Source organism: Oryctolagus cuniculus, chromosome 2, assembly GCF_964237555.1.
Source record: "Oryctolagus cuniculus chromosome 2, mOryCun1.1, whole genome shotgun sequence".
NCBI lineage: Eukaryota > Metazoa > Chordata > Mammalia > Lagomorpha > Leporidae > Oryctolagus > Oryctolagus cuniculus.
In genome coordinates this window covers 177,228,510-177,253,473 of record NC_091433.1, presented here as the reverse complement: position 1 = coordinate 177,253,473, position 24,964 = coordinate 177,228,510, and the positions used below count along the sequence as shown (strand labels likewise).

General features: G+C 50.2%; 1 protein-coding gene across 21 annotated transcripts in view; it reads right to left on the bottom strand.

The window, feature by feature from the left end:
• The window catches only part of DTNB (dystrobrevin beta), a 252,848-nt gene that overhangs the window by 85,845 nt on the left and 142,039 nt on the right, over positions 1-24,964 (bottom strand). The window lies entirely within an intron of this gene.

Below are 24,964 nucleotides of genomic sequence, written 5' to 3'. Positions count from 1 at the left end.
AGACATGGCTATTATTATTATATGTTATTAACATTATTACTTATGCCCAACATGATCAGGGGAGACAGGGAAAACATAGTAAGGCCCGGGACCAGCTGTCATTCCTGCCAAGCACAGCGGGACCACAGGGAGCCGCTCTCTCTTGCCAGCCACCGGGCAGCTGGGGGTAGCAACTAGCCATGAACAACGACCAGAGGGTGTGGCACTGGCGGCTTCTGCTCTGACACCTGGTGCACAGGAACCTGAATCCTGACACTCAGTTCATCCTGCTGTGTCGAGGCAGCAGATGGCCGGTGCCTGGCCGTTGTGCATCGAGAAGGTCACCCGCCTTTGCTGCGCCTCAGTCAGACTCGCTGCCTGCCCACAGAGTTAGGTTGTGATCTTTTCTCCCCAACAAACCGCCACACACTAAATCAAAATGTGAAACTCCAGAGCTCACGCTTTTAATTCTTTGGTAGAATCTTGGCAATGAATCCGCACCCTACTCGGAATGCTGTCTTTTCTAACCTAAGCCAGGTCTCAGTTGGAAGGTAAGCACTTTGGGTTACTTGTCTCCAGCTGCTGGTTCTCTTTCTTTTTGTTAACTTTTTTTTTTCAGTTTTTAAGATTTAATAATTTTTAACATGCTGCCACAGTCGCTTTCTATGTAGACAGAGGGAGAGGGAGAGGGAGAATCTTTCATCTGCTGGTTCACTCCCAAATGGCCATGATGGCCAGGGCTGGGCCAGGCCGAAGCCAGGAGCCTGGAGCTCTGTCCGGGTCTACCAAGTGGATGGCAGGGCCCAAGCACTTGGGTCATCTTCTGCTTTCCCAGGCCACAGCAGGGAGCTGAGTGAAAGCGGAGCAGCCGAGACTTGAACAGAGCTCATACGGGATCCTGGCACTGCATGCAGCGATTTAACCCACTGAGCCACCAACGCCGGCCCCTTGCTTTTGTTTTAATTCATTTCTAGGTGGGGTTTTTTAAAAAAAAATGTTTCCGGCCGGCGCCGCGGCCCACTAGGCTAATCCTCCACCTTGCGGCACCGGCACACCAGGTTCTAGTCTCGGTCAGGGCGCCGGATTCTGTCCCGGTTGCCCCTCTTCCAGGCCAGCCCTCTGCTGTGGCCAGGGAGTGCAGTGGAGGATGGCCCAAGTGCTTGGGCCCTGCACCCCATGGGAGACCACGAGAAGCACCTGGCTCCTGCCATTGGATTAGCGCGGTGCGCTGGCTGCAGCGCGCCAGCCGCGGCGGCCATTGGAGGGTGAATCAACGGAAGGAAGACCTTTCTCTCTCTCACTATCCACTCTGCCTGTCAAAAAAAAAAAGTTTCCCATTTACTGGAGAAGATCCAGGATAGAAAATAATTTGCAAGGAACAGATTTAGGTCCCTTAATTTTCAAGCTATAATACTATGCTTATTGTTTTACATTCCTCACTTTGTGTTGACAACTCCCTAAGAAAGATAGTCAGAATTAAGATGTGTCTTTCCAGGCTAGAATCTGACCCCAAGTTATCTTTGACTACCTGTCTTTAGAGACACCCAATCTCCCCCGACCCAAAACTTTCAAATCTATTCACATGCTTGTCTCGGCTGAGTCATAATCATTGAGTCAACTGTTTTAGTCTGAGAGACGATGGAGGTAAACATCAAGGCGAGCTTCCTCCTATGTTAAAATTGTTTTTTGCCTCTGGTTCTTTTAAATCAGTTGTCCGACTGGAGCAAGGAGCAAGTGCAGCCCAAGGTCCAAACTCAGCGTCACAAGTTGCCACACTCAGGGCATTGGCTCATTCTGGTCCTGGAAACCGAATGGCCTTTGCTGCCTTAATGTATTGGCTTTTTTATTAGCAACCCATACCCAAAAAAAGATAAGGACATTTTCGTGTGACTTTCAAAACGAATGCCAGTTATTCAGTGTATCTCAATATTAAAGATAACGACTGCATTCAATTTTCCTTCTTACATTCAGAGGAAAAATGACAATGGGACAGTTTTATAAATTCTTTAAACATGGGTCCATGTGATAAAATTTCATGATTTATAGTGTTTGGTCTGATGCCACAAAAGTATCTGTAATAATCATCGTTATCAGATGTTCAACTATTTAGCACAGAGATGCCTTTCTGTAGGATTCAAAATCAGACAGCAGTAACTACAGTCTGCCCTGTACCCTCATCATACTTGCCCCCAAATTGCAAACCCTGTCTGAACTCCTAACATGTTTTGCTTGAGAGCCAAGGGCATGTCGCTCGAGATGGAAAGGCCTTCACGGCAGGACTGCCACGAGAGCCACGGTTTGCTGGGGAAGCCAACAGTGCAGGTGCACGCTTGGCTGTCACACACCCAGAATGACTGCCCACGCCCCGAAAGCCTTCATGGTTCACAGCTGAAAGACGACTTCAAGACGCTGATGGCACAAGTTACAGGAACTTAGGACAACAGAAAAATGGGCATGCTCATCAGCTTTGTTTTGTTGATCTTCAACACTTAAAACCAGCTGAACACGCTGAACACGTCTCCAGGTAGCACGTGTCTTCCTCTGGTGACAATCTCAGCGAGGTCTCTCTGGATGCTGAGTTCCAGGACATCAGAAAGGCTACCAAGCATTCTCTGGACCAGAAGTTTGTTAGGTTCTTTCTCTGTTGCTAAGATGTGCTCCACCCCCACCCCCCACCCCCCACCCCCATTTGGCGGCTGCAGAAGCAGATGGATGATACAGGTAGCAGGAAATCAGCTAGTCAGAGAAGGCAGTTGTAAAGACTTGGATGGGCCAGTGTTGTAAGATGGTGAGTTAAGCTGCTGCTTGCAACTGTGGCATCCCAGCTGCTCCGCTTCTGGTCCAGTTCCCTACTAATGTGCCTGGCAAGCAGCAGATAATGGCTTGGGTACTTGAGTTCCTGCCCATGTGGGAGACCCAGACGGAGTTCTTGGCTCCTGACTTCAGGTCGGCTCAGCCCTGGCTACTGGGGCCATCTGGGGAGTGAACCAGTGGATGGAAGACCTCTCTTTCTGTGTCTCTCACCCAACCTTTTGAATAAATAAACTCCTGCTTGCAGGAGTGAGGGGAAGTACGGCCAGGGAAGTAATGAGCAGCAGCTTCCAGATGCAAAAACACCACCACTAAGGGCACCCTCCCTGGTCTGAAAACACACAGATTCCAAACCTCCGTGGTTTACTGGGCTGTGTAACATATCTGGTTAGTCCAAGGACTAAGCCTCAAGGACCACTTTTGAGGAGTAGCTGAAAATACATCGGATCAGTACACAAAGGGTCAGGATGTGAACGAAACTTATTGCATCACAAGTTAAGGAGTCTGACTTCACAAGGTAGGCAGTGGGGGAAGCCAAAAAACTGATGTGACCATAGTTGGGTTTTTAGTTATTTCTATTTATTTTGAATTTGTGTTTATTTGAAATAGAGGGAGGGAGGGAGGGAGGGGGGAGGAAGGAGAAAGGGAGGGAGGGGGGAAAGGGGGACAGGGGAAGGGGGGGGGAGAGAGAGGCAGAGATCCTCCACCTGCTGGTTCACTCCACAAATACTGTCAGGGCTAGGCCAGGCCAAAGTCAGGAGCCAGGAATTTAATCTGGGTCTTCCACATAGGTGGCAGGGACCCAAGTGCTTGGGCCATCACCTGCTGCCTCCCAGGGTGAGGAGTAGCAGGAAGCTGAAATCAGGAGTGAAGCTGGGACTCAAACCCAGGCATCCAAAATAGCAGCTTAACTGCTACACCGAACATCTGCCCTTTCAGTCAGGATTTTACAAGATAATTCTAGAAACTTGTAGAATATGATAAAAATCAGGGGTATGCACAGAAGTGACCTGGCAATTGTGTTATAAAACAAGATACCCAAGACCTATTCTCAATTAGTGGATCTGCATCTGTAGGGGCAAAGAGATCCTTCTAAGGCACATCCCCCCATTTAACAATCGTTTATGTAGGATGGATTTGGTGGGAGGAAGGGACGGAAGCTGGGAGACCAGACACAGGTTACAGCAACCATCCAGACCCGTGATTACGAGGGTGGGCAGTGATGGTGGAGTCGGGGCACAGTTGGTACCATGCAGGGTGGCACAGATGAACTACAGTGACTGATTAAGCAGAGTCAAGGAGAGAAGAATAACTGAGATTTTGGACTTGGCTCCAGGGCAGATGGCCGAGTGTTGGGTGTTGGATTGGTGGGGGCAGAGGGCAGGAAAGCAAGGGTGACCGTGGGTTTCGTTCTGAGTCTGCTGAGTCTGAAGCGTCATTAGGCACAGGTGAGTGGATGTCTGGGAAGCTGTTGAGAACAAGAGGACAGAGCCTGGATGCAATGGTCAAGAGTCACCACTGAAGAGGCAGCTGTTTGAGTGTTCTGCTCACCACAAAGGCACGTTTGTGCGGTTCTAGGGGGAACAGGGCAGGTCTGGGAAAACACCCAACAAGAGGGTGGCCGAGATAGCAGGTGGAGAGCCTCAGGACTGTGGGCAGACACATGCCCTGTAACAAAGTCAACATTTAACCTACTGGGACCAGGCTGTTTCACATAGTTCACTCCAAAGGATGCTCTGGGATACAGACTAACATATCTCTTAAAAATCTTCCAGGGCCGGTGCCACGGCTAATCCTCTGCCTACGGTGCCGGCACACCGGGTTCTAGTCCCAGTTGGGGCACCGGATTCTGTCCTGGTCACTCCTCTTCCAGTCCAGCTCTCTGCTGTGGTCCGGGAGTGCAGTGGAGGATGGCCCAAATGCTTGGGCCCTGCACCCACAAGGGAGACCAGGAGAGGCACCTGGCTCCTGGCTTCGGATCAGCGTGGTGCACCAGCCACAGTGGCCATTGGGGGGTGAACCAATGGAAAAGGAAGACTTTTCTCTGTCTCTCTCACTGTCCACTCTGCCTGTCAAAAAATAAAAAAAATCTTCCAGAACAGGTTGATTATACAGAACTGTATATTTCTTCCATTTATTAAATATTTGTTGTGTTTTTACAAAGTGGCAGGTGCTGTGCCAGGTTCTTGGGGTAAAAATAAAAACTATGAAAAACTTAAATCCTATGAAGAAAAATTAGGAACAAATAATTACAGTAGTCCCCTCCCTACCACCCCCAAGCAGTGTGTTCCAGTTTCAGTAACCTGGTCAAGCTTGATCTGATTCTCTTCAATGGAAAATTACAGTGGCTGGCGCTATAGCATGGCAGGTAAAGCTGCCACCTGCAGTGCCGGCATCCCATAGGGGTGCTGGTTCAAGTCCTGGCTGTTCCACTTCCGATGCAGCTCTCTGCTATGGCCTGGGAAAGCAGAAGAAGATGGCCCAAGTCCTTGGGCCCCTGCACCCATGTAGGGGACCTAGAAGAAGCTCCTGGATTCTAGCTTCGGCCTGACTCAGCCCTAGCCATTGTGGCCATCCGGGGGAGTGAACCAGCAGATGGAAAACCTCTCTCTCTGTTTCTCCCTCTATGTAACTCTTTCAAATAAATAAATAAATCTTTAAAAGTGTGGGGAGCAAACCGGACTAGACTGTTACTGGAATTAAGACTTATTCTATGCATCTGCTCTCCCACAATATGGCGCGGGGAGAGAAGTAAACAGCTTCCGCACAGCTGCCTCCAGTTCAACCAATTAACTGTAGGACTTGCTCCTGATTGGAGAGCAGCGTACTCGGCGTGTGGGCAGCCGAGTTGGGATTGGCGGAGGAGGACTATAAAGGAGGAGAGAAACGGCATGCACCGGGAACATCTATGGGGAACATCTAAGGGAACCCGTGCAGCCCCCGAGAGAACCGGCCGGCGGTGTGCCGCTCCCCTGCGGAAGTGGGGAATGCGGCCAGGGGGAACTGCCCTTCCACGGAGGTGGAAGGGATAGTAGCCAACCCGGGAAGAACCAGCAGCAAACCCGGGGAGGGCCGAGCAGACGAAAGAACAGCGCAGGGTCCTGTGTCGTTCCTCCACGAAGAGGGGGAGCGACATAATGGTGCCGTGACTCGGATAGAAAACCTAGGACGGATAGGAAACGTGACTCGGATAGGAAACTTAGGACGGATATGAAACTTAGGAGGGAAGAAACGGGAAGAAGCAGGAAAATACCAGAGAGAGAGACTAGCAAACAGCTTAGGGAAAAGCCGGACGAAAAGAGGTGCCGGAGGAAGCTGTTGAAAGCCTAGGCATAGACTCAGATACGGACTACGGGGGGAAGCTGGGAGAAATCTCTAAGGTCGAAAGCAAAAGTGAAAGCTAGAACAAACAGACTCCGACGCGGACTGTGGGGAGAGGCCAGGAGAAATGAGGGAGGAATATCGTTGGAGGAAAGCTTGGGGAAACATACCGGGTAGAGAAAAATGTTAGGGAAATTGAAGCCGCGGGGGGCAGGCCAAGGCTGAAACGAAAGCCACTTTGGGATTCTCAAGTTAGCCCGGGAATAGGGGGCGAAAAGTTGAAACCGGAAGCTGAAACGTGAGCCTGATTGGGACCCGTCTGATTAGCCCGGGGAGCAAAGGACGGGAAGCCAAACCGTGGGGCGGAGACGTACGCTGGGTTGAATTCGCCAGGCTAGCCCGGGGAACTTAGATTGAATGCTAGTGGCGGACACGTAAGCTACGCTGTGTTACTCGCGGAAGCCGCCGCGTGCAGAGAGCACGGGGCGTGAATAGATAGGGAACGGGGCTGGCGCGAGGCTGTGGTTCAGACGCGAAAGGGTTAAGCGTGGAGACCGCGGAGCGCGCGAAGCCGAGCCGCGCAAAGCCGGGAAGCTGCGCAGATGAGAGAGGCGCGCGGGCTGAAGCAGCGCAGAGCCGGGAACCCGCCGGCGGGGCGAGGTGCCGGAAAGCCGCAGGGATAAGAGAAATAGAAGTTTAGAAATAAAATGAGAGAAATAAGAATGCTGGGAGATAGAAGTAAAATGGGAGAATCAGGAATGCCCGGAGATAGAGAAATAGAGAAAAATAAGGCCTCCCCTCAACATGGCAATGAGAAAGCTTGGATTCGGTCTGCCTGATTAAGTGAGGCGATGAGCACGATGAGCACCTGCGGGCAGCTAGCAGCTTATGCGCCGCAGGTCACCGAAGACAGGCATGAATTAACATCAGTAAGGCTTCCCCACAATACAACCATTAGGAGGCTTGGATTCGGTCTGCCTAATTAAGGCGGTAAGCGCCAGCAAGCAGCTCGACCAGAGTATGAGCTGCAGGTCACCGAAGATAGGCACAAACCAACACTAATAAGTCTCCCCCACAATACGGCAATGAGAAGGCTTGGATTCGGTTTGCCTGATAGGTTTTGTAAACACCTGCAGGCAGTTCTAGCAGAGCAGAGCATGCGCTGCAGGGCACCGAACACAGGCACGCATCAGCGCCTAAAAACCTCCTCACAATGGCGAAGAGAGGACCCGGATTCGGTTTTCCTGATTGATAGGACTTGTAAGAGCCTGTGGCAACTCTAGCAAGTAGAGCAGAGTGTGTGCCGCGGGACACCGAAGACAGGCGCGTATCAACGCCAAAAATAAAAAGAAAGGGGGATCTGTGGGGAGCAAACCGGACTAGACTGTTACTGGAATTAAGACTTATTCTATGCATCTGCTCTCCCACAATATGGCGCGGGGAGAGAAGTAAACAGCTTCCGCACAGCTGCCTCCAGTTCAACCAATTAACTGTAGGACTTGCTCCTGATTGGAGAGCAGCGTACTCGGCGTGTGGGCAGCCGAGTTGGGATTGGCGGAGGAGGACTATAAAGGAGGAGAGAAACGGCATGCACCGGGAACATCTATGGGGAACATCTAAGGGAACCCGTGCAGCCCCCGAGAGAACCGGCCGGCGGTGTGCCGCTCCCCTGCGGAAGTGGGGAATGTGGCAGGGGGAACTGCCCTTCCACGGAGGTGGAAGGGATAGTAGCCAACCCGGGAAGAACCAGCAGCAAACCCGGGGAGGGCCGAGCAGACGAAAGAACAGCGCAGGGTCCTGTGTCGTTCCTCCACGAAGAAGGGGAGCGACAAAAAGAAAATAAAATTTAAGGATCTACCTAAACAAATGTGACACAGCAAGAATTACATGCCTTACTTCATAACAGAATCACATAAATTCATAAGAAAACTATTAGGATTTCAATTAGATCAATAGGCAGACTGAAAACATATTTTAAAAAGAAACAAAAACTCTAAAGAAGTTTATATTAAAAACTAATGTATTTTGGCGGCTGGTGTTGTGGCACAACAGGGTAAGCTGAGGTCTGCAATGCCAGCATCTCCTATCAGTACTGGTTTGAGTCCCGGCTGCTCCACTTCCAATCCAGCTCCCTGCTAATGCACCTGGGAAAGCAGCAGAGGATGGCCCAGGTGCTTGGGCCCCTGCACCCATGTGGGAGACCAGATGGAATTCCAGGCTCCTGTCTTCAGCCTGCCTCGGCCCCTCTCCCTGTCTCTCCCCCTCTCTCAGTAACACTGCCTTTCAAATAATAAATAAATAAGCAAATGTTTTTAAACATTAATGTTTTAAATTAAATATGTATCAAAATTAATTTGTTACAATTTATATTAAAATTGAAAATTAATTTCCACTTACAAAATACACAATTTCTAATTTTTTACATTGTAGAAGAGTTTTACATAATTTTTATTAATATGCTATAATTGTACATGTTTATGGTGTATTAGTGAGCATCCTGTTACTACAAGGAGATACCGGGACAAGGCCCCAGGGAGGAAGGAGCAGAGCGGCTCACCATTTTGAACGGTGAGACGCAGAGTTTCAGAACGGCCTCGCGGGACAGCGGAGCACAGGCCATTCAGGAAGCCAGACTTGGGCCTCACAAGGACCCTCGTGCGAGCTGCCCGCCGAGGGCGCAGTGTTGGGAGGCCACCAAGGACCTTCCACCGGCCCCATCTCCGAAAGGTCCCCCCACCTCCTAAAAGCGCCGCTGGGGAACGACCACATGCAGGACGCGTGGGCTCTAGGGATCACTGAGCCTCGGGGCCACAGCCAGGGGAGGCGCAGCATTTTATTCCCACAGCTGACACTGGCGAGGCCTCCTCCTGGTCACAGCTGCAAGCTGCTCTCTGGGAGTTCTTCCCTGGGAACCACAGTCACCGCCCGCACCGGGCAACACAGGGCACCTCCCTCTCATCTGGCTGTGCTCTGGTGCCACGCAGAAAACAGTAGCTTCGCACAGGCCATCCTTCAGGCTGGAGAGGGTTTTCTGACGGGGGTCCTTAACTTACCACCAGCCAGAAGCGCAAGTAAAAAGCTAAAGGCAGATTTCTAGAAAGTCAAGAATTTCAAAAACCATTCAGACACTCTGCCCCTGTAATTCCCCCTCTAGGAATCTATCCCCGGGAATTAATCAGAAATGCAAAGAGAGATCTGTGTCAACAAATATTCAGGAAAGCATTATTTATGATATGATAATTCCAGCAGTAACCCCAGGTCCGATTACGGGAAGGGAGAAGTAAACTGTGGTACATTCATAATTACAGGATATGACATAGCTGTTACAAATAATGCTTACGGAGATACTTGAATCAGCTGGAGGTGACCAAGAAAGAAGGATGAAGTCACTGAAACTGTGCTCCCGGTTCTGGTATTGAACATCCGATACACACATGTAGATCATACACCACGGTCAGATCTGATACACACGTGTAGATCAGACACCACGGTCAGATCCAATACATACGTATAGATCATACAGCACAGTCAGATCTGATACACACATGTAGACCAGACTCCATTGTCAGATCTGATACACACGTGTAGACCAGACACTGAGGTCAGATCCGATACACACGTGTAGATCAGACACTGAGGTCGGATATGATACACACATTTAGATCTGACACCACAGTTAAAGCCTCCAATACCTTGTTTTACCTTCAAAATAACCCTCTAAAATACGATAAACTCATTTATGCCTACATGCAGCAGAGTCTCAACTAAGTAACATAAAAGACATACAACAAAACATCCACAGGAAATAAGTCAAAGTGACAGGGAAAGTGGAGCCCTGGGAACTTCTCCTGCTTGCTCCCAGTGTTTCCAGTTTAATCTTTCCTGATTCTCAGTAAAAAAGATGCTTTCAACAAAAACATCATGAAGTGAAAACAAAAACCCGTCACAGGGAGCCAGATCTCTAAAGTGAGCCTAAATTATTTCTTGCTGCCCCTAGGGAAGCAAACTGTACATGAACTCACAGGGAAGGGTAGAGCAGCGAGAGCGAGAACTTGGGACTCTTAGAACAGCCACAGAATGGTCCAAGTACAGCCGAAGCTGCACAACTTCCCGACAGGCCCACTTCCATCCCTCCCCATTCCCCAAAGCAAGCTGACATCTTGGAGCAGCCGGGTCAGCAGTCAGAACCCTGCGTGCCATTTTTATCACGGTATTTCCAGCACCAGGCTCAGGGCGGAGGAGGGGCTCTGTGACTGCTGCTCTCGGCCAGTGCCGCGCTGTGGGGTGCGTAGGAGTGGAGGGTGCGTAAGCAGCAATGTCTCTTACATGCAGCTTTGGCGAGACCACTCTCCAAGAATGGAGCAAGCCTCGCTGGAGGGTCTACTTGCCACAAATGCATGTGTACCCTCGCGACTTAACTCCAGTCTACTACTTGGTCTGTCATTCTTTCCCTCCTTTTCCACTGTCAGTGGCTGAGGAACAGACCAGCGGTGGAGACGTCTGTGATAACCACAGTGGCAAGTATGCATCAGGCTCGGTTTGAACATTCCCCTGGGATTCCCTCAGATGCACCTCACAATGACCCTGTGAGGTGGACATCATCATCTTTGTTTTACAGATGGAGAGACGCAATGTACTTGAGACCAAAAAGGGACTCGTGGGACATGTGGGACTCAAACCCTTGCCGTGTCACGCCCGTGTCACTCTGGAGCAGTGCCTTGAACTCCTCTGCTTACCATGCTTGCAGAAAAGCACTTTCTTAAAGACTACTTACTTGGCTTATAAATTAAACACCAAGAGTGTGAGGAGAGATCCTAGTTCTGATAATGCTGAATAGCCCAACAGTGTGGCTTTTGGATGACTTATTCTTTCTCTGTCACATCGCCAGAGCTCTGTACTGTAAACGTCTATCTGAATTCAAATTATCTGGTTCCAGACCTTCATCCTTTTTTTTTTTTTTTTTTTTTTGCGTTGGTTCACCCCCCAAATGGCCACCATGGCCAGCACATAGCGCTGATCTGATCCTCCTGGTCTCCCATGGGGTGCAGGGCCCAAGCATTTGGGCCATCATCCTTCACTGTACTCCCAGGCCACAGCAGAGAGCTGGACTGGAAGAGGAGCAACCAGGACGGAACCGGTGCCCCAACCGGACTAGAACCCGGTGTGCCGGCGCCGCAGGCGGAGGATTAGCCAAGTGAGCCGTGGCACCGGCCTCCATCCTTTTTTCTTTTTTGAAATATTTTACTGGGATGAGCTTTGTGGCACAGTGGGACGTCCACATCCTATTTCAGAGTGCCTGGGATGGAGGTCTGCCTCCACTTCCAATCCAACCTCCCACTGATGTGCACCCGGAGAGCAAAGCCATGAGGGCTCGAGTACTTGGGTCTTTGCCACTCACGGACATCAAAATGGAGTTCGTGGCTCCTGGCTTCAGCCTGGCCCTGCCGTGGCTGTTGTGGGCATATAGAGAAATAAATCAGCAGATGGAAGATCTCTATTTCTCTCTCTCTCTCTGCTATTCCCCTGCCTTTCAAATAAATAACAATTATAAGCCTCAAAAATAAAACACTTGTCTCTATAGAAAGTCTGCCTTTACCACTTTTCTAGCTAACATTTCTGGTGACATGCGACACTTGTACCTTTTCAAGGATTTCAGTGTAGCATCGAGACACCTGCATGCAGCACAGGGCAATCAAGGCGGCCAGCTGGTCTTTCACGTCTCATTTCTGTCTGCTTGCAGGCCGCCAGCTCTGTTCTCCCAGTTCTTCACACAGGACACACAACACTGCTGTGAACTCTGGTCACCCCACCGTACTGGGAACACAAGAACTTGCTATGTCTTCAGACTTGCCAAGGTCATGCTTCCTCACTTCTCTTATCAGAAAATAGCTCCTGAAATTTCAGCGTTTCCAGAAAGCCTCTCTGATTACGAGCTCTATTTAAGTGAACTTGGGCCTTAGCACACAGTCAAAAATCCATGCCAAGAGCTGTTAGTAGAGTTGACAAAAAGGAAACAGAGCAAGTTGAAGACTGTCTCGGCCCACAAAAAGCTTATAATCCAATCAGCCCTCATGGTCCTCAGTCACAGGCACAACAGATCCTTAAGCTTAATGTACCCTGGCTTGTAGATCCAATGCTACTTGTCAGTAACCAAATCACGTAAGACCACCTATAACAAAGACTGAATCAGTTTCATTTCATTTGACATAAACAAATATCAGTGCAACAAAATACAAATGGTGTGGGGATTTTTTGGTATATTTTGCATACTTTAATTTTAATTTTTTACTCATTTGAGAGAGAAAGAGCGCTCTCGGGGCCAGCATTGTGGCTTAAGGGGTTAAGCTGTTGCCTGCAATGCCGGCAACCCATATGGGCGCAGTTGGAACACCCAGCTGCTCCACTTCCAATTCAGCTCCCTGATAACGTGTCTGGGAAAGCAGCAGAGGATGGCCCAAGTGCTTGGGCCCCAGCACCCATGTGGGAGACTGGGATGAAGTTCCTGGATCCTGGCTTCAGCCTGGCCCAGCCTTGGCTGTTGCAGACATTTAGGGAGTAAGCCAGTGGACAGAAGATTTCTCTCTCTCTTTCTCTCTTCTCTTTGTAACTCTGCCTTTCAAATAAATAAAATATATCTTAAAAAAAAACAAACAAAAGAGTACTCTCTCCCATCTGCTTGTTCACTCCCCAGATGTCTGCAATATGCTGGCCTGGGCCTAGCAGAAGCCAGGACCAGGAACTCGGCCCTGGTCTCCCACAAGGGTGACAAGAACCCTATTACTTAAGCCATCCATCACCTCTGCTTCCCAGGGCCTGTATTAGCAGGAAGCTGGAGTCAGGAGCTGGCACCCTGATATGGGTATGAGATGTGGGTGTACCAACCACCTTCCTAACTGCTGATAGCCAGGTAGACATGAGCCTGAGTGTGTGTGAGGGGCCAAAGTAAAATGGGGATTTCTGTGTGAAGGGACGAGGAAATAATCCCTGGATGTCAGAAGTCCTGCTCAAGAGCCTGGGGGCAGCTCAGCGGAATCTCATCCGCCCTTCACCAAGGGGACTAGCAGGAGGCTCTGGGAGGGATTCCACACCCAAAAAGCCCCCCACCCAGCCATACTCCAGAAAGGGAGGAGAAAGAGGCCCCGCCCCCGACATCCACAAAAACTCCAGTCTGAATGTAGACTGGGCCTTCAGTTCTTCACTGAGACGCGCACTGGTCGGTCGGGGGTCTCTCTTCATTACTTCCCTTCATTAAACGTGGCTCGCAAGCTTACCACAGCTCTCCGTCTCACGTCTGAATTCTTCCTTATGTGAAGACAAGAACCCCAGTAGCATTAACTACTAGGCCAAAACCTGCCCTATTTTTTTTCTTTGGGAATCCTGGGGAGAGCTGGGAGGGGCAGGTAGGCATGGGCATATGCTGAGTGTGGGCACTGCACAGCCAGGAACCAGGGCCTGGAGACACGTTCTCTGAGTTCTCCACACCCACAAAACAGAGTTCTCAGCGGGTCATTACCATGCTCAAGGTTACAAGGTTACAAGACAGAACCAGTCCTGGAATCTGCTTTTATCTGGTTCTGAAACCATGGGATACATCAAATCCCAGATTCCTAATTCAGGCATTATTACCTGCATAATCGAACGAACTGTTCCGATTCCAATGCTCAGGGGAACAGTAAGTTCTCGGTCTGAGAAGCCCGGCCCTGATTCAGGAGCTCGGCTTCCAGTCTAACCTGAGGAGGACGTGTGGAAGAAGAACTTGCTAGAATCATAACTAACCTTCACAAAAGGCAGAAGCAAGCAGGCCTCCAGGGTCTGGAGTGTCTGTCAGGAAAATGGCGCAGTCTTATCTATGGTCAGATCTACACCCCAGACACCATCCTAGGCTCTAGCCCCCACCAGGACTGGAAGCCATGTGACCCCACGGCCCAGCCACCGGTGTCAGCTCCACCTCCATCCAATGGGATTCGCTGCTTCTACTTCCCTGCCCGCCCCCGGCAAAGTTTTAGGAGAACCTGTTCCTGAACACGTGGCTCTCTCGCTCTCTCTTACCTCTCCTCCCTCTTTTCCTTCTCTGCCCCTTCCCTCCGGTCTGCAGGGTTTCCCCCAATAAACCTTTCCCTTATTCCGGTGTCTGGTGTTTTGTGGTGGCCTTACAGTGTCATTAGGCACCCATTTTTCCCACCTGGCACCACACAGGGCCCACAAAATCTTCTGGTCTGGTCCTGCTAAGGGAACCACAAGCGGGACTCGAAAGTCAATACACTCACAGCAGGCTGATTTTAAGCTGATAATTTTGTATGGCCCGTGATCATAAAGATCAAGGGGCCCCGGACAGAAACAGGTTCCCCACCCCTGGTCTACACAGAGCTCAGAGCTATCCACTGGCTCACTCCCCAAACTTCTGTAAGAGCCAGGGCTGGGCCCGGCTGAAGCCAGGAGCCAGCAACTCCATCCAGCCTTCCCTGAGGAGCACTGCCTCCCAAGAGTGCATTTGCAGGAAGCTGGATCAGAAACGGCTGGACCTGACGGCACTCGGACCCGGGAAGTGGGCGAGCCATGTGGCGGCTTACCTTGCTGCACCACAACGCCTCGCCCTGAGCTCACAGCTTTTTTCACTTCAGGAGGAGCAGTTTCCGCCCAACATCTCACAGCTTCTCCACTGGAGAGGAGCCCGTTCCCCGCACCAGAGAGAATGCTGGTCGGCAGGGCCGTGACGCCTGGCTGGTTAGGGCGGGGAGAGGACCGAGTCTCTGAAGAGTGTAAGGCTGCAGAGCAAATCCACGAGAAACGCTCACTTATTTAAAGATTAACTTTCTTCAAAACAGAAGTGTCAGGTGGTGGCAGGGAGGGCGCGGGCCCGGCGGTGGCTGTTTCTCGCGTTTTAGTCCACCCCCCCGCCCCAAAGTTTAGCAGTCCACAGACATATTCATGGACACCCAGACAGAAACACTGCTTTGTCTGCAAAGAAGATCAGTTTACCTCTTAACTCGGCTATGAAGAATGGGGTCCGCGGGGTCCGCGGGACGTAGGCTGACCCGAGACGCGGCTGGGCCGCGGCACTGGAGAAATATTAAAGGGGGCAGAGTCTAAGCTCCTTCGCCATGGCCATTCTGTTATCCTCCCAAAGCACACCCGCCTGCAGGACTGTGTTCATCCTCCCCAGGAGCCTGATGCTTAGCTCTTTATTTATCTCTGTGTAACGAACAAACCATCTCCTGTTACTCCACTGGGTTCTGTGGTTATCTACCCACACAAAGAAGTTAAGCAAGGGGCTGGCGCTGTGGTGTAGCAGGTAAAGCCACCACCTGCAGTGCTGGCATCCCATATGGCCGCCGGTTCGAGACAAGTTGCTCCACTTCCAATCCAGCTCTCTGCTATGGCCTGGGAAAGCAGTAGAAGATGGCCCAAGTCCTTGGGCCCCTGCACCCACATGGGAGACCCGGAAGAAGCTCCTGGCTCCTGGCTTCAGATCGGCACAGCTCTGGCCACTGCAGCCATGTGGGGAGTGAACCAGCGAATGGAAGACCTCTCTCTCTCTCTCTCTGCCTCTCCTTCTCTCTCTGTTTAACTCTGACTTTCAAATAAATAAATAAATCTTTAAAAAACAAAGTTAAGCAAACAGGCAAAACTACTCTTTGGAAAATTACAAGGTTAAAAACCAATAATGTAGTACTGTAAATGTAGCACAACATCATACTACCTATTTATAATGAGGTTTCTCTGATGTCTAAGAACTATAATTTGGGGACGGCACTGTGGTGTAGTGGGTCACTGCCTGTAGTGCTAGCATCCCATATGGATGCCAGTTCGAGTCCCAGCTGCTCCACTTCCAATCAAGTTTTTTGCTATGGCTTGGAAAAGTAGCAGAAGATGGTCCAAGTCTTTGGGGCCCTGCACCTGTGTGCAAGACCTGGAAGAATCTCCTGGCTCTTGGCTTCGGCTCAGCCCTGCTCTGGCCATTGTGGCCATCTAGGGAGTGAACCAGTGGATGGAAGAACTCTCTACCTCTCTGTAACTCTGCCTTTCAAATAAATAATTTTTTTAAAAAAAGCACACTTTACTGTTTTGGTAATTTATAATAATTAACCAACAGAAAAAAATGTAAAATTTCCGAAAGTAATTACTAGTCTAATCACGTTGCAATCCAATTGTTAATGTAAAAATTAAAACCCTATCAATAGGGGCCAGCGCTTTGGCACAATGGGTAAAGCCTCTGTCTTTTTTTTTTTTTTTTTTTTTTATTTATTTATTTTTTTTGACAGGCAGAGTGGACAGTGAGAGAGAGACAGAGAGAAAGGTCTTCCTTTGCCGTTGGTTCACCCTCCAATGGCCGCCGCGGCCGGCGCGCTGCGGCCGGCGCACCGCGCTGATCCGATGGCAGGAGCCAGGAGCCAGGTGCTTTTCCTGGTCTCCCATGGGGTGCAGGGCCCAAGCACCTGGGCCATCCTCCACTGCACTCCCGGGCCACAGCAGAGGGCTGGCCTGGAAGAGGGGCAACCGGGACAGAATCCGGCGCCCCGACCGGGACTAGAACCCGGTGTGCCGGCGCCGCTAGGCGGAGGATTAGCCTAGTGAGCCGCGGCGCCGGCAAGCCTCTGTCTTGACGCCAGCATTCATACGGACGCAGGTTTGAGTCCTGGCTGCTCTGCTTCTGATCCAGCTCCCTGCTAATGCGCCTGTGAAAGCAGTGGAAGATGGCCCAACTGCTTGGCTCCCTGCATTTATGTGGAAAACTTGGAAGAAGCTCCTGGTTCCTGCCTTTGGCCTAGCCCAGCTCTAGCCATTGTGACCATTTGGGGAGTAAATCAGAGGATGGAAGACACCCCCCCCCCATCTCTGCTTTTCAAATAAATAATTTTTTTTTAAATAACACCCTATCAATAGACACACATACCTCAAGTTCTGCGTCAAGTGGTTCAGGAGAGCCACTTGTGTGAGACTCCTGGAAGGAGAGGTTTACTAGACACTCCTTCCTGGACTTTCACCACTAGACAGTACCGAGACTTCCAGAACATCTGCAGAGTCCCCACTTGAACCCAAGCATCTCTCTAGCTCTAGAAAAAGAAGGAATTGTAAAGAGAGATAATTAGCTAATTAAGTATTGAATAGTATTGCTCAGTTTAGTATCATTATGTAAAAAACATAAACAAATCAACAGAATGGCACCATTTCAGGTTAAAATCCTTTCCAAGAGGAATCCTGCCTTCCTTGCCCTCCGGTTCACTGAACTCAGGAAGTTGTTCCTACTTTATATGGATGTCAACTCCTGTGTGGAGATGGATGGGAAAAAAACGGCAGCTGAAAGAATTCAAAGACCGCTTGGTCATTTCCTGATCTGTGCATGGCCATTACTGAAACTTGTTTTCTAAAATGGAAAAAACAAACGAAAAACAAATCCATCAACACTGCCAAAGAGGACAGGTCCATCCTCAAGCGTTTCCACCAGACAGGAAGGATACAGTGGGCTGCCCCTTTCACAGTAACTCCCAGGGAAGTCCAGGGGCTCCAGCAATTCACCAAGAATAAACAGAAGCCCCACTAGCTCAGCCGCCTCAGCAGGGAAAAGCCCTCACACCTCTGCTGTCTGGGCCAACTGCTCTTCCTTCCCTGCAGACCTGGCCTCTGACACCCCGCCCTGCTGTCTCTCAGGAGACGGCCCCCACGTGCCAGAGGAGCCTCTCCACCGGGCAGCTCACCCCCCAGAGCAGGTCTGGGAGGACAGCACGCTGGAAGGCAAACACGGGTCTGCGCTCCACCAGCAAAGCCTACGCAGTTGCTAGACGCAGCAGGAAGGCGACCGTATCACAGTACCAGCACCTGGGAAGCTTAAGAGACAACACACACCCACCTGCCACAGACTCCAAGTCTGGCTGCGAATTGGTAACCCAATTCAACCAGGCGGCCGCTCCATCCTGATGGGGTGCTTAAGGAGACCCCCAAGGGCCAACCGCCCGATGAGAAGGCAGCCTGTGTGCAGTACTGTGCGCAGGCAGTCCTGGTGGGTAGCTACTGGGAGAATTGACAGGGCTTGATTTCTTTGGCTTGGTGAGGGAGTTTAATGGGAATGCAAGCAGGGTGAAAAAATAGGACAGGGCGTTGCTCCACCCTTGAAGGGAAAGAGTGCCTTAATTCATAAGGACAGCTCGCAGGGGCAGTGCCGTGGCAGCAGGGGGCAGGCTGAGACACCTCTGGCACGACAGCCGCACCTAGAGGATGTCCCTGCCACTCGGAGTCACACCGGGGCCTCCAGCTGACTTCCTCTCACGGAATCTCTGCTCCTGGCTCCACCCACCTCATGACAGCCCTCCCTTGGCTGCTGTCACTCAAGCATCCTCACAGTTCCCCACTGCTTTGCTGGTGACCAGAGACGACTGCTGGTACCTAGCTGATTTTTCATGGCTACAATGACTCCCGACACTGCTCCCCTTGTGTTACCATCCTGCTCCAAGGCAGCTCTCCACGAGTTTCCCAATGAGGACAAACCGCCCTGTGCGCAGTCACTGCTGCGTCTCTCGCTCTGTCTGCACTTGCACCGCTTCCTCCACTCTGGTGTCCCGGGCTCCTGTGCAATGTAGGCGAGCGCCAACACTTAGTCTGAATGGGCCCCTGGGAAGGAACTGCGCTGCTGACTCCGGTACGTGACGAGGCGAGGAAAGCGAGGCCGAGGGCTCAGGCAAGTGAGCAGGGCCTGCGTGAATGCAGGTGTGCTGACATCGGAAATAAAACCTAAAGAATACAACGGGCTCCCATGTGAGAATGAGAGGAATTTACACAACAGAAATGTGACGAAAACAAAATCAAATGGACTCACACCCTGCAAGGCTATCGATACACACAGAGCGTGAAGGGCCCTGGGAGCAATACTGGGAGAAATTAACCTCAGGACAAAAAAGAAATGCAGAGTATGTGTTGCTGAAATACCAGAATTAAAATATTTCATAAACTCAGAGGCAGAAAGAGACACAGAAAGACAGCCTTTTTATTTTGTCTGTCAAAAAATAACTGAAATTAAGCAGTTTAAAAAAAAATTGATACACCATTGACCCAACTAACCAAAAAAAGGGGGAAGACCCAAACTAATAATATCAGAAATAGAAGGCAGATGTCACAATGGATATCACAGAAAAAGTCATCAGCTAAGTGTTTAAGACGGCTTTATATTTTGTCTTTCTAGACAGAGGGAGCTCCTGTCTGTGGGGAGCAACTCGGACTATACTGTTACTGGAATTAAGACTTATTCTATACATCTGCTCTCCCACAATATGGCGCTGGGAGAGGAGCAGATAGCTTCTACCCAGCTGCCTCTCACCAACTTGACAGGCTGCAGGAGCTGCTCCTGATTGGAGGAGAGCAGCGCGCTCAGCGTGTGGGTAGCAGAGCACGGATTGGTGGAGAGGACTATATAGGAGGAGAGAGACGGCATGGTGGTGTGGGTTGGTTGGAGAGTGCGTTGGAAAGTTCGCGGGGAAGTTCGTTGCTTCGTTCTTTCTCATTTCTCTCTACTCATTCTCGCTTTGGGAGTTCGCTGTTTACTTATTCTTACTTTACTATAGAAAGGACTTGTAAAAAAGGGGAACATCAAGCGTCCGGTCCGGTGCGGCTCCTCCGCGTGCGGAGGAGCAGCACCTGTCCACCGGTTCACTCCCAAATTCCTCCAACAGCCGGAGCTGGGCAGGGCCGACATTGGAGCCTCAGCACTCAGTCCAGATCTCCCACATGGGCGGAACCCAGCACCTCAAGCCACGACCACCACCTCCAGGTTCTGCAGTGGCAGGAAGCTGGCGGCAGGAGCTGCTACAGCTGAGAATGACACAGGCACCCACCCCAATGTGGCACGCAGGCCTCTTAACCACCAGGCCACACGCCTGCCCCTGAACTGCCATAAATTTATAATAGAAAGTCATCAAGATGGTACGGGGGCAGGAGAGCGCAGAAGGAACGCGAGTTCGGGAGATCGGATTCTTGCTCCAGCTCTGGGTCTGAGCGGATCGCATGACCGGCATGAGTCTGCGCAGGGAGCCCTCTGCGCGCAGCTGTTCGTGACACAGAGGGGCCGGTTCAGAGCAGTGGCGTCCGTGTTCCTCGCGAGGGAACTGAGGTTGCCCTGCGGTGCTGCAGGAACCAGGGTGGGGAGCAAGGGAACCGAGGGGGCACGAGGCTCCAGCCTCCTTCCCCTAAGAAGCCGTCGTCCAAGGCTGAGTTGCCCCACGGGCCTCTGCAGTACAGTATCTAGGCCATTTGGGGAGTGACCCAGAGGGTAGAAGACCTCCCGCCCATCCCCCTCTCCCCTTCTGTAACTCTTTCAAATAAAATTAAAAATTTTCAAAAATGAATTTGCTGAGTAATTACCTAAAGAAATTAAAAAAAAAAAAAACCCTGGTTACATGTTTGTTCTCTATCTGTATCTAAATATCATCTGTAAGCTGCTAATTCCCAGGTTTCCAGGTCCAGTCACCCATCGCACAAATCTCCCAAGGCCTTACCGAGCAGCTCCCTGCACCTGTAGGGACACGTCACAGGACTCCCAGCAGGCGCCTAAGGCCGCGGAGGGAGCTGAGCCCCACACTTCAGTGCCTGGACACCTCCTCGGGGCACCCCACGTGCCATGGCTGTGATGGTGGCAGTCTGAGGGGCTCAGCAGAATCATCACACATGGGCAGGTGTGTTGTTCCTGAAGACCTACCAACCTCAGGATGTGATTTTTCCCTTTCCGTATAAAGTTGAGAACTGTCAGCTTTTCACTCGAAGGACACACTTCAGAGCTTCTCCTTGGCCCAGGTGCTGAAACCTGGGGCCATTTTGCATTTTGGGGGCATTATTGAGCAACACAAAGTTACCTGAACACTGTGGCACCATGACCATCAATCGGATGACTGAGGCGGCATCACAGTGAGCCATGAGCGGGTGGCACACGTGGCATGCAAACGCCGGACGAAGGGACGATTCATGGCCCCAGCTGGATGGAGTGGGACAGTGCAGGACTTCATGCAATTTAAAACTCAGGAACCATCAGTTGCTACAATTTTCCATGAAAAATTTAAACACTGTTTGTTTATTTGGAAGGCAGTGAAATACACACATAAATACAGAGTGCAAGCGTATGCGTCCATCTGCTGGTTTACTCCCTAAGAATCCACAATGGCCAGAACTGGGCCGAGGCTGAAACTAGGAGTCAGGAACTCAATTCAAGGCTGCAACGTAGGTGGCAGACACCCAATCACTTCAGCCATCACCACGACCTCCCGCGGCGTGCATTAGCAGGAAGCTGGAGTCGGGAGCTAGTGTCAGAAATCAGCTCCTGGAGCCGGCGCCGTGGCTCAACAGGCTAATCCTCCGCCTTGCGGCGCCGGCACACCGGGTTCTAGTCCCGGTTGGGGCGCCGGATTCTGTCCCGGTTGCCCCTCTTCCAGGCCAGCTCTCTGCTGTGGCCCAGGAGTGCAGTGGAGGATGGCCCAGGTGCTTGGGCCCTGCACCCCATGGGAGACCAGGAAAAGCACCTGGCTCCTGGCTCCTGCCATCGGATCAGCGCGGTGCGCCGGCTGCAGCGGCGGCCATTGGAGGGTGAACCAACGGCAAAGGAAGACCTTACTCTCTCTGTCTCTCTCTCTCACTGTCCACTCTGCCTGTCAAAAAAAAAAAAAAAAAAGAAAGAAAGAAAGAAAGAAAGAAAGAAATCAGCTCCTGGTGCTCCAGTGTGGAACGTGGGTATCTCAGCTGCTACGCCAAACATCCACTCCCACGTAATAGTTCTGGACTGCAGGTGACTGCAATCTCAGAAAACAAACCACAGCTAACAGTGCCCACCGTACCAAGCGCCTATGCAGCGTCTTTATTTGGATGTCGAATATAACTCACTGTGCCCTACCCAGGCTGGTTCCACCACAGTCATCCTCCATCCTCCTGGCTGCGCAGGCTGACCCGACTTCCTGTCTCTTCTATGCCACCCCCAATCTGTCAGCAAACCCTGCAGTCACTCCTCACTGCCTCTGCTGCTGGAGTTCACGCGAGGCCATCCCTCACCTGCACGCTCCAAAGCGGCCTCGTCAGCCTCCTCCCTTCCATCCTGACCCTCTTCTGTCTCTTCGCGGCAGCAGCCAGAAGAAGCCAGACTTCAAATGGAAGTCAGGGCCGTCACAAGTGCCCAAATGCATTCCCATTTCACTTGGTTCGTCGTGTGAGGGTGGCCTGGGTGACCTATTCCTTCCAGCCCATGTAACAACCTTGACTGCTTCTCCCCTACGCCAGCTTCCTTGAAGTTTCTTAAACAGGACAGGCATGCTGCAGCTGCAGCACCTTGCACAACCTGCTCCTTCTGCAAGGAGTGCTCCTCTCCGGATACCCAAAGGGGTCACCCACCGCCCTTCAAGCCTACGCACAAACGTCCCCTTTCCACGGGCCTGAAGTGGCAGCCCCTGCATCACCCCTCTACCTCCAGGGCTCCCTACCCGTCTTCCCCTGACTTAGTGTCCTCTGTACCACTTACTGCCTTCTCACATCCACGATATCTGCTTAGGGAGGGTCCCGTCTGTCTCCCACCACCACAAAACGAGATCCCTGAGAACAAAGGTTTGTCTTCTTGTGCCCTCTGAGTGTTGCCTGGAACACACTAAGTGTTCAGTAAACACCTGCTAAATGACTGAATGATAAACAGAAAATCCTAAGAAGATTAAAAAGGAAATACTTAAGATAAAAATCAGAAACTACCTCATTTCAAGATAATTACTAACAATAATTTTGTCAGGAGAGGGGAGAACTGTGAAACAGGGTGCACTATGGATACCAGCTGTGCTAGGCTCATCACTGGCCTTCCACATTACCAACATGGTTTATCTTTTCGTTTATTTAGGTCTCAAAATTTCTTTCAACAGTGCTTAGTAGCTTTTAGTTTATAGGTCTTGCACATATCTCATATTTATTCCTGTCATATTTTTTTTTGACAGGCAGAGTTAGACAGTGAGAGAGACAGACAGACAGAAAGGTCTTCCTTCCATTGGTTCACCCCCCAAATGGCTGCCATGGCCGGCGCATTGCGCTGATCTGAAGCCAGGAGCCAGGTGCCTCCTCCTGGTCTCCCATGCAGGTGCAGGGTCCTAAGCACACAGGCCTAAGCACACAGGCCATCCTCCACTGCCTTCCCGGGCCACAGCAGAGAGCTGGACTGGAAGAGGAGCAACCGGAACAGCACCTGACGCACCAACCGGGACTAGAACCCAGGGTGCCGGCGCCACAGGCGGAGGATTAGCCAAGTGAGTCGCAGCACCGGCCCCTGTCATGTTTCTTCATAGTAGTATAAATGGTATTGATTTTTAAAATTTCATTTTCTAATTGTTGACAATGTATAGAAATATCATTGACTTTTTTGGATACTGATCTATATCCAGCAATATTGGTAATTTCATTTGTTAATTCTACCAGTTTGTTTTGAGATTCCTTAGCATTTCCCATGTACACAATCACGTCATCTGCAAGAACAATTAAAAAAAAAAGCTTTAAATTTAATTTTTGAGTTAGGATTTTGGGGTCAAAATAAGGGTATAAATTCTGGTTTCAAATTCCTGTGAGGGTGTGCTTGCATTTACAAATTTCTTGCAGGCCCTTGTCTTGATTTATAATTGTGAATCACGATATGCTCTTACTGCTGATCTTCTCAAAGGGTCATAATACAATATCCATGTTTCCCACTGGACAACTCGGGGCGCGTGAGAGGGAGAAGGAATTTGAGGTGACCGTCCTACCCATTAAAGTGCGCACAAGAACAATGACCAGTGCCTGTTGGTGTCCTAACCTATGTGGATGCATGAAAGTCCTGTGATGTCCTTCCTTGGAGAGCACCACACCTTGTATCTGTACATTTGTGTGTGGGGTGAACATGTTAAAATGTTAACCCATTGGTTTTATATCCTAAATTAATGACGTTGGTTCAATTTGGTGAGTATCCTTTTAATCCTTCCATATTATACAAGTTTAAGATTTTTAAGCTTTTTAAGTGGCTGAGCTCACACAAATAACATCAACAAAGTTAAATTAATTTCTCAAAATGAATTCATTAAATATTCATCTTAGTAAACTCTATGGAGAAACTCCTAATAAGAATGATCTTGAGATAAACTGGACACAGAAAATGAGTGAAACCTCACACAGAATTTACCTAGAATTGAGCAAAATTAAATATGAGGTACTGACAGCTCGGAAGAAATGACTAAAGAGAACAACTGAAGACCCAAAAGTCGCAGAGAGAATTCTGCTGAGAAGTGAAAAGCCAAGGGGGATGGCCACAACACACTTTAATGGAATTCTCCCTTAAACTCCTGCTTGGAGCCAACGTATCCACTTCTACCCTTCAGATCCTCCCACTGAGGCCACTCAAAAGGGAAAAGGAAGACAAAGCAGAAGACACGCTTTAGCTCAAGGAGGAGCGTCGCCTTCTGGCCTTGTCCTGCCTTCCGGATTATTCTGAGTGGTAAAAGAAGAACTTCTCTCCAAAAAGCTCATTGAAAAATGCAGATTTTACAACAGGGTGATCTCTCTTTGGCTGCTTTCCAAAGTTTCAGTAGGATTAGCAAAGTCATCAGATAAACAAGTTTGTTAGTCTAGTTTTTTTCTTTTGAAAAATTTTTATCTTAAAGCAGAAAGAAAGAGAGAAAGAGAGAGAAAGAGAGAGAGAGAGAGAGAACTATCACTTCCCAAATGCCCAAAACAGGTGGCTGAAGCCAGACTCCAGGAACTCAACCCAGGTCTCCCACACAGATGGCAGGAATCTGACACTGGAGTCCTCCTCTGCTATCCACCAGGGTGCACGCTAGCAGAAAGCTGTGGCCAGGAGCCAGAGCCAGGAATTGAAGCCAGACACTCT